Here is a 16589-nt window from a genome sequence, read left to right as displayed (position 1 = left end):
TACGGGAAACAGCGTTCCCCGGTACTGACTGTCTTAAGGGCATGTCAGTTTCCCCGTAAGAAAGGAGCGAAAGCCCAGAGAAGTGCGGCAGAAGGCTGTACTTCTCTGGCAAAGTCAAGAACAAGGTTAAAAACAATAGCAAAAAGTTTAGGGGTTGCCACATGGAAGGAAAATTCCCTACAATTACGAAATCTTTCCTAACACTCGCCCCTCCCAGACTATGGACAGGGGGAACTAATCCACCCCTGGATGAGTCTCTTGTTCAGGTCGGTAAAACATTCTGGACAACCCATCAGCATTGCTATGTTGGACACCTGGCCTATGCTCAATAGTGAAGTCGAAGCCTTGTAGACTTATGGACCACCTAAGCAACTTTGGATTCTCCCCCTTCATGTTCATTAGCCACTTTAACGGCTTATGGTCAGTCTGCACAGTGAAGTGGGTCCCATAGAGGTAGGGCCTCAGCTTCCTTAGGGCCCACACAACAGAGAAACATTCTTTCTCTACCGTGGACCATCTGAGCTCTCTGTCCTTAAGCTGGCGACTAATAAAACCGATAGGGTGTTCCTTACCCTTCTCTTCTACTTGTGATAGTACAGCTCCTATCCCAGTGTCAGAGGCATCCGTCTGCACGATAAAAGGTCTTTGATAATCCGGGGCCCTAAGGACAGGGGCCTGGCACAAGGAGTCTTTTAAGCCATTGAAGGCCTTCTCACACTCGTCGGTCAAAGTTACCTTCTTGGGTTTCTTCGGAGTTGTGAGGGCAGTCAGAGGAGCAGCTATGGTGCCATAGTCTGCCACAAAATTGCGGTAATACCCCGTGAGTCCTAAGAAGGCTCTCACTTGGGTTTGCGTAGTGGGGGTAGGCCAGTCTTGTACTGCTTGTACTTTACTGGGTAGAGGCTGTATCCTCCCTCCACCTACTTCATGTCCAAGGTAAACCACTGAGCCTTGTCCATTTTGGTGAGGGGCCACTCAGACCCCCTCAAAAGAGCTTTCTGAAGGACTGCTTTGGAACAGGTCGGGGAGAGGTTCAGACTCCTCTTCCTCAACGTCTGAAGCAAATAGCAGTGCTGCGATTTCGCTGCTTGGGACGAAAGCCTTCAGCCTATTCACGTGAAACACTTTTGGAGCCTGTCCAGGCCTTCCAAGGTCCACTGAATAGTTAACCTCACCCAGGGGCTCCACCATTGGGTAAGGGCCTGACCATTTGTCCTGTAAAGCTCGAGGCCTTATTGGATTCATGATCAGGACTTGCTGACCAGGTGTAAAGTTGATGAGGGAAGCTTTCTGGTCGTACCAATGTTTCACCAGCGCTTGCCCTGCCTTCAATTTATCACTAGCCAAGCCCATCAGAAGTACCATCCGTTTTCTGAGCCCTAGCACATAATCAACTACATTGGTAGTAACAGGGGGAGTGGGCATCTCCCATCCCTCTTTGACGATGGCTAAGGGTCCCCGTACGGGATGACCGAACAGAAGTTCGAAGGGGCTGAAGCCAACACCTTCCTGTGGTACCTCTCGGTAGGCAAACAGCAAGCATGGTAAAAGAAGATCCCATTTTCTTCTCTGAGGCTCCTCCAGAGCCCCAATCATGCTCTTTAACGTTCTGTTGAAACGTTCCACCAGACCATTGGTCTGGGGGTGGTATGCAGAAGAGAACTTGTAGGTGACCCCACATTCTTTCCACATAGCCTGCATATACTTCGACATAAAGTTGCTGCCACGGTCTGACACAACTTCTTTAGGGAAGCCAACCCTAGTAAATATGCCAAGTAAAGCTTTTGCAACTGACTTGGCAGTTACAGTCTTCAATGGGATGGCCTCAGGATACCTGGTTGCATGGTCGACCAGCACCAGGATAAACCTATTGCCCGAGGATGTTTGCGGGTCAAGGGGACCAACGATGTCGATCCCTACCCTTTCAAATGGTACCCCCACTACTGGGAGCGGTACCAACGGAGCTTGGATTGTCGTGCCAACCTTACCAGACAACTGGCAGGAGGCACAACTCCTGCAGTGACTTTCTACTTGCACCCCCATCTTGGGCCAGTAGAAGTGCATGGATAACCTTTGCTTGGTCCTCTTCATACCAAGGTGACCAGCAAGGGGAACTTCATGCGCCAACTGCAGGAGTAAGGGCCTAACAGCAAGGGGAACCACCAACCTCCTATGGTCTCCTTCTGTAGACTCTGTGGGCTCACTATACAGGAGTCCACCTTCCCAATAAATCCTATGCTTCCCAGGAGGTTCACCCTCAAGCTGGGAGCAGGCCTGTCTCCTTAGGCCTTCCAGAGATGGGCACTCACGTTGGCCTTTACTGGATTCGTCCCTATCAGGACCTCCTTCAACTAACAAGTCTTTTAGTTCAGGATGATCGTTGGGGTCAAATACTTCAGGCATCGCCACCTCCTCGTCAGGCCCGGGCGATTGACCAACTTCCTCCACCGCAGTGGTAGGCGAGCTCGGGGGAATATTCTCTTTCCCTCGTCTTGACTTGTAGACTCCTTTCGCCTTGGGTTTCCCCTTTGGCTGGGGCAGTGTATTGGGCTTGGCCAATGCTGCCCGTGCTTGAGACCGTGTGTAGTGTCTTTCGGCAGTGTATCCTACGAGCCCCAAAGCTCTGAGATCATTACCCAACAAGACCTTTCCCGGGACGTTTCTCTGAATGCTCACTGGAATCCTGACTGCTGTACCATTTAAAGTAAGATTTACAGGGATCACGGGAAACATACGGAGGGGGGCGTCAGCCAACTTAGTGGGCATCAGAGTAGCTCTGGCAACTTCCTCTGAGTCTACCAAGGTAGAATCCACTACAGTCCGACTGCACCCACTATCCCTAAGAGCTGGAGTATCCACTCCATTGATCAGCACACTGTCTTTAAAGTAGTGCTTGGTATTATCCGGAATCCTAGCATAAGCCTCTGCGACTTTAGGCTCCCAGGAACCCAGGGACACTAAAACTACCTCAGCCTCTATTCCGCTGGGAAATGAGTCTGAGGAGAAGGATGCTCCTGTAATCTCTTCTTCCTCGTAGGAGGAGAAGGCCAGATTAGCGGAGTGGACCCCCAAAGGTCTAACCTTACAACGGGGATCCCCCTTCACATGGTCAGTTGCTCCACAAGAAAAACAAGCCCCAGTGGGTCTGTTTACGTAGGGAGGCTTATTGTAACCAGAGTTCTGTTTTGGAGGCTGACCTCCACTACCCTGTGAGTTCTCTTGTGTCTTACCCTTGTTTTTCTTTTTGTGGCCCTTATGGGAAGAAGATTTAGCAGATTCCCCACCCTCCATATCTTTGGACTTTTTCCCTTCCTCCTGCTTACCAGGATGAGTTTTGTCCTTATGGGACACTCGATGTGACACCCATAAGTCTGCTGCAATGGCCAGCTTCTTAGGATCTATCTCCTTCGAATCGGCCAAATGCTGCTTAAGCTCCGGGGAAGAAGAAGCAAAAATATGTTCCAGCATGACAAGATTTATCATGCCTTCGAAGGTAGAATCCTTATAACCTTCAACCCAGCCAGTTAAGTTTTTCAAAGATTCAGCGACATAAGATACCCAAGTACCACCTTCCTTTTTCTTATACTCTCGAAAACGCTTTAAATATTGGGCCGGAGTCTTCCCAAACTTTAAAATGAGAGTTTGCTTTAACATTGCGAAATCAGCCCGCTCAGCCTTCGACATTTCCATAATGGCACTGCAGCCAGAATGGGGCAGTCTACTGAGCAACCACGCAATCTTATCAGCATTGTCAACTTCTTGAACCTCGCATGCATACTCAAACGCATTCAGCCAGTCCATAATGTCATTCCTTTCTTCATACACACTGAGCAGATCTTTTGGAAACCGTGGATGAGAGGAAGCCCCAGACCCATGTCTAGGACCCTTGGATCCATTTGCAACCTGAAGCTTGGCCAGTTCCAACTGGTGATCCCTGTCTTTCTGTTTTTCTGCCTGTTCGATTTTTAGTTTGGCTATGCTGAATTCAAGCTCCTGCTGCCTAAACCGCAGCTCTTGCTTCTTGAATTCAAGCATAGCCTCCCCATCAACACTGGCAGAGGAAACATTAGACATTACATCCTCCCTGTCCTCGTGGTCGCGATGGATCAGTGCAGCGGCAGAACCGTCGGTTCTGCCAGTGAGAGCAGCCCCACCACCTTCTGCACTGTCCTCAGAAGTTATAGCGTCAAGCTGCGCTTCTTGCCACGCCACGATTCTCTGGATCATTTCCAATTTTGTGCCTTGAGAGGAAACACCTCTCTCCGCACACATCTTTTTCAGCGTTTCTGATTTGGAAGCATTTAAAGTTAACAATGTATTTGCTTCCATACTGTTTGATAGGACTATGGCCTTTTTAAAGTTATATTACAACAATTCACTACGTGTACTGTTTGGAATAACCTGAAATGCCTTAGTTCGAGCGCAACACTGGATACCTTCAGTCGTATCCCACCGCTGTACACCAATTTGTTAAGACGGATTTCTGAACTCTGTCCTGGTGGCGCAGAAGTTCAGAAGGCCAACCTAATTACTTGGAACAGGGTAACCTCTGGACGAGCCAGACCAATCAAGGTAGCGATCGCGGCGGTCAAGACTAGGTCTCAAGAGGGGTGAGGGTGACTGAAAGCCCGCAATGAGCACACAAAGCAAGAGCGCTTACAAACTACTCCAAACAGTTGTTATATCAAAAATAATGACCGTAGCGAGAAAATCACAATATCACAATATTAAACCAACACATACCATATCAACACAATATATATACAAATACACAGTCGCAAGCGTTTAAAGCACGAAATATGTAGTCCACCTGAAAGGAAAGGAAAACAGGCAGTGCGATAACGCTTCAGACTCAGTTCGCCTCAGAGGCACCTAACTAGATGGAAGTCCGAGCCCTGCGAAGAGTGGAGCCTTGTGCTCAAAGTACCTGCCACGCCGGTGCCAACGGGCAAAAGGGGAAGCTCTTCGGAGGAGGTCAGGCAGTTTGGGTTAGTGCACAGCAGAAGGAGAACAGGTTCCGCAACTCAAGCGCAGCCTCCACAGCGGGCAGAAGCAGAGCGCGAGTACGGCCAAAAGGGTGCTGTTTTTACACAGCAGGGAAAAGCAATGGGATACTGCAGGAGGGCAACCAGATCCTAGCTAAACTACTCACCGGTCCCCGAAGCAAGCAGACCCAGGCTTCTCCACGTTAGTTTCAGCAGCTGGCAGGTTCAGAAGAGCAGGGAATGCCTCGTAGTCGTGTAGAGCAAAAAGACGTCCCAATCGACGAAACCAGCACAGTTTTGTTGCCGCAGCAGGACAACGGAGCGGCCGTGTGTATTCAAGCCAAATGTACACTCCTCCCTTCAGACTTGGGAACGCCAAGCATACGAAGCGTGGGAGAGTGACAAGGACTCGAAATACAACACAACCTGGCGGCAGTTACAGAGCAGGACTCCCTTGTAAGCTGGTCAGTCAACTGGATGGCCCAGAGACACTTCCGAAGGCTTACTTGGCAGGAGATGATGAAGTCGCCGGGAATAGCTGTTCCTGCTATTCCAAAGGTCGAAGCACCAGTACAGGCCTTCTGGTTCGATCCAAGGAGGAAAGGGTTTCACAGGACGACAGCAGTGCAAAGGAGGATTCCTTCAGCGGGTCACCAGCGATTCCTCGGTCCAGCCTCTTGGTTGCAGGATACTTGGCTCCTGTATTCCTTCGTTCGTGAGAACTCAGGAGATCGACCTGGTAGTGGTGTTTCCAGCTCCCTCTTATCCACGGTTCCCTTCGCGCCAAAACGGAGGGGAGCCAATGGGAAATCCGCTCATCAACACACATACCATACGTGGACCAATCACGGACCACGGTGGTCCCAGGCATTCACACCACCCCAGACTCTCTGGCACCCAGGATGTGTATTGGGACCAGACATCCCAGCCCACACCCTGGAGGCACACAAACGACATGTAGAAGCCCGCGAAAGCAACCACGTTTCGCGGGAAAGTACATGCCCAAATAAGGAAGGCCCCGGGTCACCCGACCTGGGGAAGGTGAAGGGAGCAAGACGGTCAGTCGACAGGACAAAGGAGCCTCGTGGACTGGCCATTTTGGGAGCCAGGCCACCATTTTGGGTTCAGTGCGAAAAACGTACTCAGAACGCCAAAAGGAGCTCAAAATAAACAAAACGATCGCTGCCACCATTCGAGTCCCTGAATGACTTGCACCGATCAAATACCATCCTAAAAGAGTATCTAGGGTCTGTAGAAGGCTAGAGACCCAAGAGAGCTGTAACTTAGCTTACAGTGCCCTCTTGTGTCATGTTGCACTAAAGCCGCAACACGATAAAAGAAACTACGGGAAACAGCGTTCCCCGGTACTGACTGTCTTAAGGGCATGTCAGTTTCCCCGTAAGAAAGGAGCGAAAGCCCAGAGAAGTGCGGCAGAAGGCTGTACTTCTCTGGCAAAGTCAAGAACAAGGTTAAAAACAATAGCAAAAAGTTTAGGGGTTGCCACATGGAAGGAAAATTCCCTACAATTACGAAATCTTTCCTAACACCCGGTCCTCCAAGTTCTCGTCCTGCCATTTGGCAGAATAACCATCACTTTCCACAATAGTGCTGACTCAGAGGAGCTGACACATGTGGAATATCAATTTGAATGTGGTGGTTGTATTATATTCCATTGTATTGTAGTCATCATATATATAGCACCTTTCCCCATTACTATGGTCTCAACGCGCTTGTGATGGGAACGCCCTCGGAGACCGTACTAAGAGTATGGGAAAATTCTCATAAAGGCTTAGCATTTTGGCCAAGATAACACATTAGATGGGCTGGTTGGGCTCCGTTAAGCAACCTATGGGAACAGGCATGTGGACGGTGTGCTGAGGGCAGTTAAGAGAATGTGTGAGTGCAAGAGACTCTTTATCCATCCATCTGGACCACATTCTGTCATAAGCCTTCACTGTATTCTAATGGCAGAGGTGTTGAGGCTTAAGGGGTCATTACGATCCAGGCGTTAACCATGGCGCTATTAGCGCCATGGTTGACGCCGGTATTTTACCGATTGCGCCATGGTGGATGGCGGAATTACCGCCCCAATTTAAGTTTGGCGGGCGGTAATTCCCCATTCACCATTGGCCCTTCCCCATTCCCATTTTTGCCCCCATAGTGCTCAATGGGAATGGGGAAGGCAGTAATTACGGTATCGCAAATTGCGGTACCGTAATTACCTCGAAAGTCCCTTTGCGGGTTCCTTCCTTAACGGCTGGTAAAACCAGCCATTAAGGTGGGGACCCGCAAAGGGACCTCGTAATTAGGCGGTAAGGGGTTAACGGCGCCGGCACCTTTTACGGCGCCGTTAACCCCTTACCACCTGTGTCGTAATGAGGCCCTTAGTCTGCTATAAGGAGGCAAAATGGTTAGGTGCCCAGCTAGACTGAATTTGTCGGAGGTCGTCGCTGCATGCTGGTGCACGTGCGTGGGGCCATGCCTGTGACAGATGGCCCCAAAGTGGTGCGTTTATACATACCTTGATGCTGGGATGAAGCTTTGCTATTGGTTCCACTGTTTGGTCGGGCTGTCCGTTTGTGGAAGTTCTCTAGGCCCACTAGCTGGATCGCCATAGAAGGTCTTCTAAGCGTCATGATCAAGTTATCATAATGCATCCTCTAGGCAAGAAAGACTGATTGTCCTACTGTCTTCTAGATGGAATGTTGAGGCTATGTGCCTATCTTTAGTTGCCATTCGCTGACAATACTCATACATATAGGCACTGTGGATGGGCTAAAGTTCAGGATCTTTTAGGTGTAATAAGAGAGGTTGGTGAGAAGGTTAAGGTATCCTAATGCCGGGTTCAAATAAGAGAGGATATCCTGAGGCTTATAATGCGAGCTTACGCTGAGGTCAGGAGTGAGGTTGGCTGGTTGTGCTACAGTGGGTCTTCTAAGTGGTCAGGCATATTGGAAGGGTTCTGAGGGGGCATGTGCAATAGCAGTGGGTTTGTTTCTACATCTATTGTGTTCATGGGCCTATTGTTTATAGACTGTAGATGGATTGATGTGTGCACTGTGTGTTTAGAGGCATATGTATGCCCCTAGGCAGGGCCGCCGCAATTACAGCCACATAGTAGAGAGCAACCATTTTCCTGAATGGTCATATCATTAGGTCTTACCTGGTACAAATGGTTCATGGACATGTCTGAAGTCCAACGATTACTGTGAGTTGTGTGGATAGTGGTGTGCGCTTGCCGGTTAATTACAGTCGGTGCCACCGGAGGTCTCAGATCATGTACCTGGATGGAGTTTTGCAATGGTGTTCCTAGGAGGATAGAGATTGCTGGTCTGATCCGTTTTATGCTACACCAGCAACATTTTTGGAAAGGGACATGGCTGTGGATGGATTAGTGAAGCTGACATGATGGAGCAGGGGTAGTATCTCCCTTCCACCACACATTTCCAGATGCCGTGGGAAATAGCCACATTTTCAGGTCCTTTCTGAAGGAAAAGTAGTCTTTGTTGCGGTGGATGTGTAGTGGAAGCCAGTTCCATATGGAGGGAGCTTAGATAGAGAAGGTTGACCCTCCCATTCAGGTGGAGTTGTGAGTGTGATTACGAGGAGTGCCGGGCCTGATTGGAGAGATTTGGTAGGTTGGTAGCAAGTGATCTTGTCTTGGAGGAACTCTTTTCCAGTAATGTGGAGGTTGTGTTGTGTGATGCATATGGCTTTAAAGGTGGTCCGACCACTGATAGCGAGCTTGTGTAGCATTCTGAGGGCAGGGGTGATATGTTCTCTGGGTGAGAGGACAGGGAGGAGTCTGGCCACAGAGGTTTGGATTTTTTGGAGTTTCATGGGCTGATGTGGTGGGCTGCATAGCATGAGGGAGTCGGCATAGTCTAAACAGGGTTAGGAGAGATAAAGGAAAATGTGTTTTAGGATGCATAAGTAGAAGTGGCAAGTTCAGGACACAGAGTTGATGTGTTGGGAGAGAGATAGCTTTGAGTCCATTGTGCATCCGAGATATTTTACCCAAGTGGAAGCTACAGGTGGGGCTCCTAGGGCATGTGGCCATGGTATTGGTTAGGGGATGAGAGCAGTTTTTCCACATAGTAGGATTTCAGTTCTGCCAGAGCAGAGGAGCAGATGGTTGGCTGTAATTCAGTGATTTTGATTGCAATGAGGCAGGAGGAGAGATTGGGTCACAGGCATGTTGGTGTTTTGGGGATCTTGAAAATTAACTGGGTGTCATCTGCATAGTTATATCATGAAAGGTTATGAGACCACACGAGTACTGGTGGTGGGCTGAAGTATAGATTGAAGAGAAGGGGTGATGGAGAAGCTGCCTGAGGGACCTCTATCAAGGGGGGAGAGGATGAAGAGGTGAGGAAAGAGGTGAAAGTTGGAATGAGCATGATGTGCAATCGATTAGAAAGGAATGACAATATCCATTTTAGATAGGCGTCTCTGTTGCCTAGTGTGTAAAGCCTGTTCATGAGAATTGAGTGGTAAATGGTGTCAAAAGCAGCAGATAGATTGAGAAGAATGAGTGACGTCTGAGTCAGCTGTTCTTTTCAGATCATCCCAGATGGACCAAAGACAGGATTCAGTCTCTAAAAGGGGTCTGAAGCCTGATAGAACTGGGTTAAGGAGCCTGTTCGCTTCTGAGAACAGGCAGAGTTACTTGTAAACAGTGCAGTCTAGGAGTTTAGCAATGAAGCGGGTGTTAGAGGTAGGTTGGTAGTTTGAAGAAATGAGGCGTCGAGAGTGGGTTTTTTGATGAGGGGCTTGACAAAAGAGGTTTTAAGGCCTCTGAGAATATACCAGATGCAAGAGAATTATTAATAATGGCCTGAGAAATGTTGACAGCCCACGTTGTGGTTAGAGTTTTGTTTTTGTAAGTGCAGCAAGACAGTGCTCTCCAGGGAATCCAGAGAATCAATTTAGTGCTAGGAGTTTGAGAATTCAGGGTGGGAAATAGATATGAACAAGGAGATGACTGCTCAAGTGGTCAGGGGGGGATAGGGCAGGATACAGGCCAGGAGGAAGAGGGGAGTGATCAAAGCTAGTTTGGAGAAATGGAACGCTGCCTATCAATAGTGATGTTTTAAAAGTGGTCAGATAGTGTGTTGCAGAAAGATTGTGGGTGTGGTGAGGGAGGGGTTGAGTAGCTTGAAGTCTTGAATTCTTGCTCGGTTAATTGGAGTTAGAGATTCGGTTTCTGTAGAAGTTTTTTGGGCTTTTCTTATTCCGGTCAGGTAGGCCCTTTTCAATTTTGCAAAGACAGTTTTGTTTTGAGATGTGGGGTTTGTTCTCCAAGTTTGCTCTGGACAATGCTTGAGGGTTTTAATGTATTTGAGAGAGTTTTAGGGCAGATCTCTGAGAGGTGCATCTATTCAGCATGAGGGGGCCAGGGTGCTGGTAAACCAAAGAACAAAGAGGCCAATGGAGGGGTGCCCTTCCTGGAGTGGGAGGTCTGGATGTGTATTTAGAAGGGGATTGGCCAGATCAGGGTTTATGATGGCTTATTCAAGAGAGGGACTGCGAGTGGAGGGGTCGAGGAGGAGTTGACGGGTGGGGCGAGTAAAGGATGTATGAGAGAAAAGAATATACCATAGTCATTAATCCAGATTAGAGGATGCGGCGGGAGGATGGAGATTAGGTCCGATGTGCTGAATAAGGCGTCAAGAGTGTTCCCTGCCGTGTGAGTCAGGATGGAAATTAGCCCTGTCAAGCTGAGAGCTTCAAAGTTGTCAGTGAGAGAACGGATCATCGGGTTGGTGTGGACGCCAAATCAGATGTTGAAGTCTCCTACTATTGTGAGTGATGGATGCTAGATTAGGATGGCTGATAATGAGTCACTGGGGGAGTTGGCGAATTTCCTGTTATAGCCTGGAGGCCTATATAGTTGTAAGAAGCTGTGGGTGAGTGAGGGCAGGAAGATAGTAATGATTCACATTCAGTGTTACAGGGTAGATTGTCACTGGACATGACATAGAGGTGTTGTTTGTGGAGGCTGGCTAGTCCGTCTGCTCTGCTGAATCTATTTTGGAGAATTAGGGAGTGGTCAAGAGGAAAGCCTCATGTGAGTTGAATTCACAGTTGTCGGGGAATCATGTTTGCATGATAAAAAGGATGTCTACGTTTTTATTGGAAATAAAGTCGAAAATGTTTTTTGAGACAGATTTGGCATTAACAATAATAAAAAAGAGTATGCAGAAAAGGTTGTGTGGTTTCTGATGTAGGGAAGGATTGGAGATGGAAGGAGTTGTTGGCGTGGTGGGCATCGGGGAAGGATAACAGGCAGTCTGGGGCAAGTCAGCATGGTCAACGGTTGTGGTGCTTGAGGAGAGAGGGGGGTCATTGGCAGGGGGAATATGATGAGGGGTAAGAGGCAGGAGGCATGTTAGTGTTTCCTGAGGGGGATGTGGGATGCCGGTAGGGGATGGAGGTTTTAGCAGGGAAGAGAGCAAGGAATGGGCTGGGAGCGGGAGGAGATGACTTGGAGGAATAAAATGGGGGTGTAGGGTGGGAACCTGGGCGGAGCTGAGGAGAAGACTGAAGGTGTAAATTTATATGGTGCCAGAGGCTTGTGCATTTAGGGTGTAGTGTAGGGGGGCAGAGGGGTGTGAGTGAGTGTGGGAGGGGATGATGAGCGAGGTGTGCTGGCCAATGCAGCCTGTGCTTCACTTAGGGAGGTGAAGTGCAAGTTGGGGGTACTGGGAGTTGTTTTAGGGGAATGTGGTGAAGGTTAGAGAGGGGAGGATGGGGCTTGGGGGTTAGGGTCTGGGTGTGTGAGGGAGGTGTGGGTTAGTGAGAACATGGACTGAGGGGCTGTACGAAGAGAGGCAGAATGAAAGGTGAGGAGGGGCAGGGAAGGGGTATGGGTATGGAGGTGAGTTTAATTGGCAAGGGAGAGGGGATTGAGTGAACGGGAGGGGAAGGGGGAGTGGAATGTGGAGAGGGGGAGACAGTGACAGGGAGTTTCATTGGCTAGTTTTTTGGAGCGCAAGCATGCAACTCTGATCTGGGAAGAGTGAGGCATGGTGATGAGGGCGTGTTCTGAACTTTTGATAGTTGGACCGGGATGCGTAAAGGGGGGGGGGCACTGCTGATATATCTGGCCAGGGCAATGCTCGCCATATGAGAAGCTCAGATTTCTGGGGTATGAGCACTAGGATCTGAATGAGTTGTGCCTGAGGCATCTAGATTCAATACATCAAACTGTCATGATGCCTACCCCCGGAGCACCAGGCCAGGCCCAGCACCCCCGGGAGCAGGCATCATGCCCCCGGGTAAAAGCCCAGCGGCCCTTTATAGGGGCTCTTTGGACTCTGTCCTGCCGCCGTTGTGCCAGGCTCATGTTGGACATCAGTCCTGGCGCCATAGGCGCCAGGCTCATAAAGGATGGTGTTTTGTGCACTTACCTGATGCAGACCATGCTGCAAGATTCAGGCCTCCCTGAGACCTGAAAGGGACTATTTTTTCATTGTGACTATTTTGCCACTCGGGCATGGCCAGGGAAGGATACTTACCTGGAACTACTTTGGGGGCTATTTAAGCCACGCCCAGACAGTAGCTCACGCTTCGCGTTGTTCTGCATCCAAGCAGCTGAACGCTCACTGTGTCTGCTCCTGCATCTGGTCTCCAGCCACGCCCGCCTCGATCCTGGAAAACCTGTAAGGAAAGAAGAGAAGAGAAGAGAAAGGTGAAAAACAAGAATTTTATCAAACTTCTTACCTACATCCGGAACCTTCCCGCCAGCGTTCCTGAGAAAAGACTTTCATTTAAAAGCACCGCGTTGCTCGCTGCAGCGCCGCGCTTCACTCACCTGTCCTCGGGAGTTCTTCTGGCTCCACCGCGACTGTCTGCACCGGTAGCCACATCTCTGCGCCTAGGGGAGAGAAGAAGAGACAAAAGGTGAGCAGAAGGAACATATGAGGAAAGCCTAATTTTCCACCATAACACTTACCGGTCTACTGTTGGTGGATCATTCCTCATTTCGGGTCGGCGCAGCTACGTTGGCAGGTACCGCACCCCGGCCCCTATGGGGAAAGGACAAAAGACATAACTGGAGGAATATAAAGACATTAAGAGGGATCGCCCCCATTGCTAACTCACCTGAGTTTACCATCGGCAAGTCAATCCCTCAACGCATCGCCTTCATTCTGCACCTGAAATAAAGGACAGATCACAGATTAGGAAGGCAACAGAAAAGGAGGCTCAACACTTGAACTTTTGTAATCTTCATACTTACGGCATTCCGCTCGGAAAAGTCAAGTGGATTTTGCCAGCGCCATTCTGAAAACCAGTGAAGTAACTGGACAAACACGTGCCCCTGCACCAGAAGCAGGATGGAGAGTTCATCCTTTCAAACCATAAGGTGAGCTTCAACCGGAGATTTCGGAGGAAGTTAGAGAAGAACGAAGGGGGTAAGGGGGGAGCAAGCACACTATTCTGCAGACTGTTAATCCCCTTTCTCATCTGCAGAAGGATATTCCTACCGGCCAGACAAGCAAGATTTAAGGGTCCTGTTCAGTCGGCGTTCCGAGTACTGCGCATCACGCTCGAAGAGGCCACAGCAACCCAGACTAGACCAGCGCCTCCGTGGGAGTCAGGTGAGTGTTACAGAACGCAAAGCCTTCCTACAAATTCCCACCCAGGCGCTATGGAAACTTCTAAGACTGATCAGTTGGCCCAACTACTGGGGGAATTACGGGCCGAAGTACACGCCGCTCGTCAAGAGACTAATGCTCTCAGGAGGGAAGTGGTTGTATCAAAGGAAAGAACTGATGACCTGGCTAGACAGTTTTTGCAAGGTCAAGCTGGACACACTCCTCTACCCGGTTACGGGGGGAAACCCACTCCTGTGGTTCCCAGTAACCCTGTGCAGATTAATCTACCTGGAAACATGCCGCTGGCCCCACCCGAACGCTTTGCTGGGGACCCCAAACGATTCGCCGTATCCATGAATCAGTGTCGTTTGCACTTCCTATGCAGACCTGGGGCCTTCCCTAATGACCAGACCAAGGTAGCCTTTGTATTGGCATATCTCAGCGGCTGTGCTGCCGATTGGTCAGTTCCACTGGTTACTCAAGATGACCCGATTCTCCGTGATTTTAAAGGATTTCAAGCAAGCATGGAAAGGTTATTTGCTCGACACTCTCAGGGGCAGGCTCTGGATGACGAACTCCTTTCCCTGTGACAGGGCAATCAGGACCTCCTATCCTACATTGCAACCTTTAATAGACTAATTGTGGAAACTGGGTGGCCAGAGGATAAAAGAATCACGTCATTTTATCGAGGTCTACGAAGAGAACTTAAAGATGTCCTGGCCCAAGTTGTAAATCCGCCCCAAGAATGCACAGAATATATAGACTTAGTGGTCCAATTGGATCACAGACTTCAAAACAGAAAAGCAGATCGGTCCAAGTTTGAGACCCGGGTGTTGGTCAAGACCCACGCTAACACCAAGGGTGCTAATGTCTCTGAGCCTATGCAAATCGGAGTGGTTAAAGGACCTTTAACTCAAAAAGAACGTGAAAGAAGACGGCAGATGCAATTATGTCTTTATTGTGGGTCCTCTGGACACTTTCTATGAGATTGCCCGGCAAAACCGCCCAAGAAGGTGGTAGGAGCCGCTGATAAAAACCATGAAGACTTTGTTTCGGGAAACGACCACGCCCGACAACCGTAGGGGTCCGCTTGCCGAGCTTGAAAACTAACGCTCAGACCTCGCATTTCATTGTACCAATGGTCCTCGTAGATCCGGAACAGCCTAAGCGGTTGCATGCAATAAAGGCATACATCGATAGTGGGGCTATAGGAAATTATATGGATCGTGAATTGGTCTCTAGGATTAACCTCCCTCTGCGTCCTAAAACCAGCAAAGATATCATCACCACAGTCGATGGAACCGAAATTGCCTCAGGACCGGTAACACATTCCACTGCTGAGGTGACACTTATAGGTCCGGACGGCCATCGGGAGGCAGTTGTGTTTGATGTAATCAAGGCTCCACAGTTTCAGGTTATTCTCGGAATCCCTTGGTTAGAGACACATAATCCTCAAATTGATTGGCGAGCGAAGAGAATAACCTTCCCGGATTGTGCACAAACCTGCTACCCAGAAAATCTGAAGATTAGTCTGGCGTCTGTAACCTCTGTCTCCATGCAACTACCTCCGGAATACCAAGACTTTCAGGACGTCTTCCAAAAGGAACAGGCCAACACGTTACCTCCCCACAGATCGTACGATTGCCAAATCGATCTGGTGCCCGGTGCACAACCCCCTTGTAGCAGGATTTATGCCCTTACTGAACCTGAGAATCTGCATTTGAGACAATATTTAGATCAATACCTCGCCAATGGTTTCATTCGCCCGTCAAAGTCTCCGGCATCCTCGGCTTTGTTCTTCGTGCCCAAAAAATAAGGCGACCTTAGAACTTGTATCGACTACCGCGCATTGAACCAGATAACTGTTAAAAACTGTTACTCTCTGCCTCTGATCCCTGAACTCCTTGACCAGGTGAAGGACGCTTGCGTATACACCAAGTTAGATCTCCGGGGGGCTTATCATCTGGTGCGGGTAAAAGAAGGCGACGAATGGAAAACGGCCTTCCGTACAAAATATGGATTATTCGAATACCAGGTGATGCCTTTCGGGTTGTGCAAAGCACCTGCTGCCTTCCAATTCTTCATGAACGATGTCCTTCGGGAACTCATCGATGTTTGTGTTGTTGTATATATCGATGACATTCTTGTGTACTCCTCTTCGGAATCTGATCACAGAAAGCATGTCAGGGCCGTCCTTGAGAAATTGCGCCAGCACAAACTGTTTCCAAAGCTGGAAAAGTGCGTTTTCCATACCACCGAGGTTGAGTTTCTTGGATTCATCCTGACACCTAAAGGGGTCCGAATGGACTCACGAAAAGTGGATGCCATCTTCAAATGGCCATCACCTAGTTCGGTGAAAGGTGTCCAAAGCATGCTTGGTTTTGCCAATTTCTTTCGCAGATTTATCCCGGAATTTTCACATGCGGTACAACCCATCACTGCACTCTTGCGGAAAAATAAACGCTTCGAATGGACCGAGGAAGCCGAACAGGCCTTCCAGGAATTGAAAGCTAAATTCACGTCCGCATCTATTTTGAAGCACCCGCATCCCGATCTCCCATATATAGTCGAAACCGGCGCGTCCAGCTTAGCCATGGGAGCTGTCCTGTCTCAGAGAAACCCTGAAACCAACCAACTGCACCCCGTAGCATTTTAGTCCAGAAGGTTCTCGCCGCCTGAGGTAAATTATGCAATCACCGACAAGGAATTATTAGCCATTAAGTCCGCCTTTAAGGCTTGGCGGCATTATCTTCTTGGCACCAGGCATACCATCACCGTGATCACTGATCACCGAAACTTACAATATTTAAAAACTGCCAAGGCTCAATCGTCACGTCAGCTCCGATGGGCTTTGTTCTTTGCTGAGTTCGATTTTGTAATCACTTACCGCCCCTGCTGTAAGAATGGCAAAGCGGATGCGCTATCTCGAATAGGAATGGGAGAAATAGACACAAACTCAGAACCTGTGCCGACAATTCCCGAACAAAGAATTTTGGGGATAACC

This window comes from Ambystoma mexicanum, chromosome 6p, assembly GCF_040938575.1.
Source record: "Ambystoma mexicanum isolate Mex_15411 chromosome 6p, UKY_AmexF1_1, whole genome shotgun sequence".
Taxonomy (NCBI): domain Eukaryota; kingdom Metazoa; phylum Chordata; class Amphibia; order Caudata; family Ambystomatidae; genus Ambystoma; species Ambystoma mexicanum.
The sequence above is the reverse complement of the archived record's forward strand: the minus strand, read 5'-3'. Positions refer to the sequence as shown.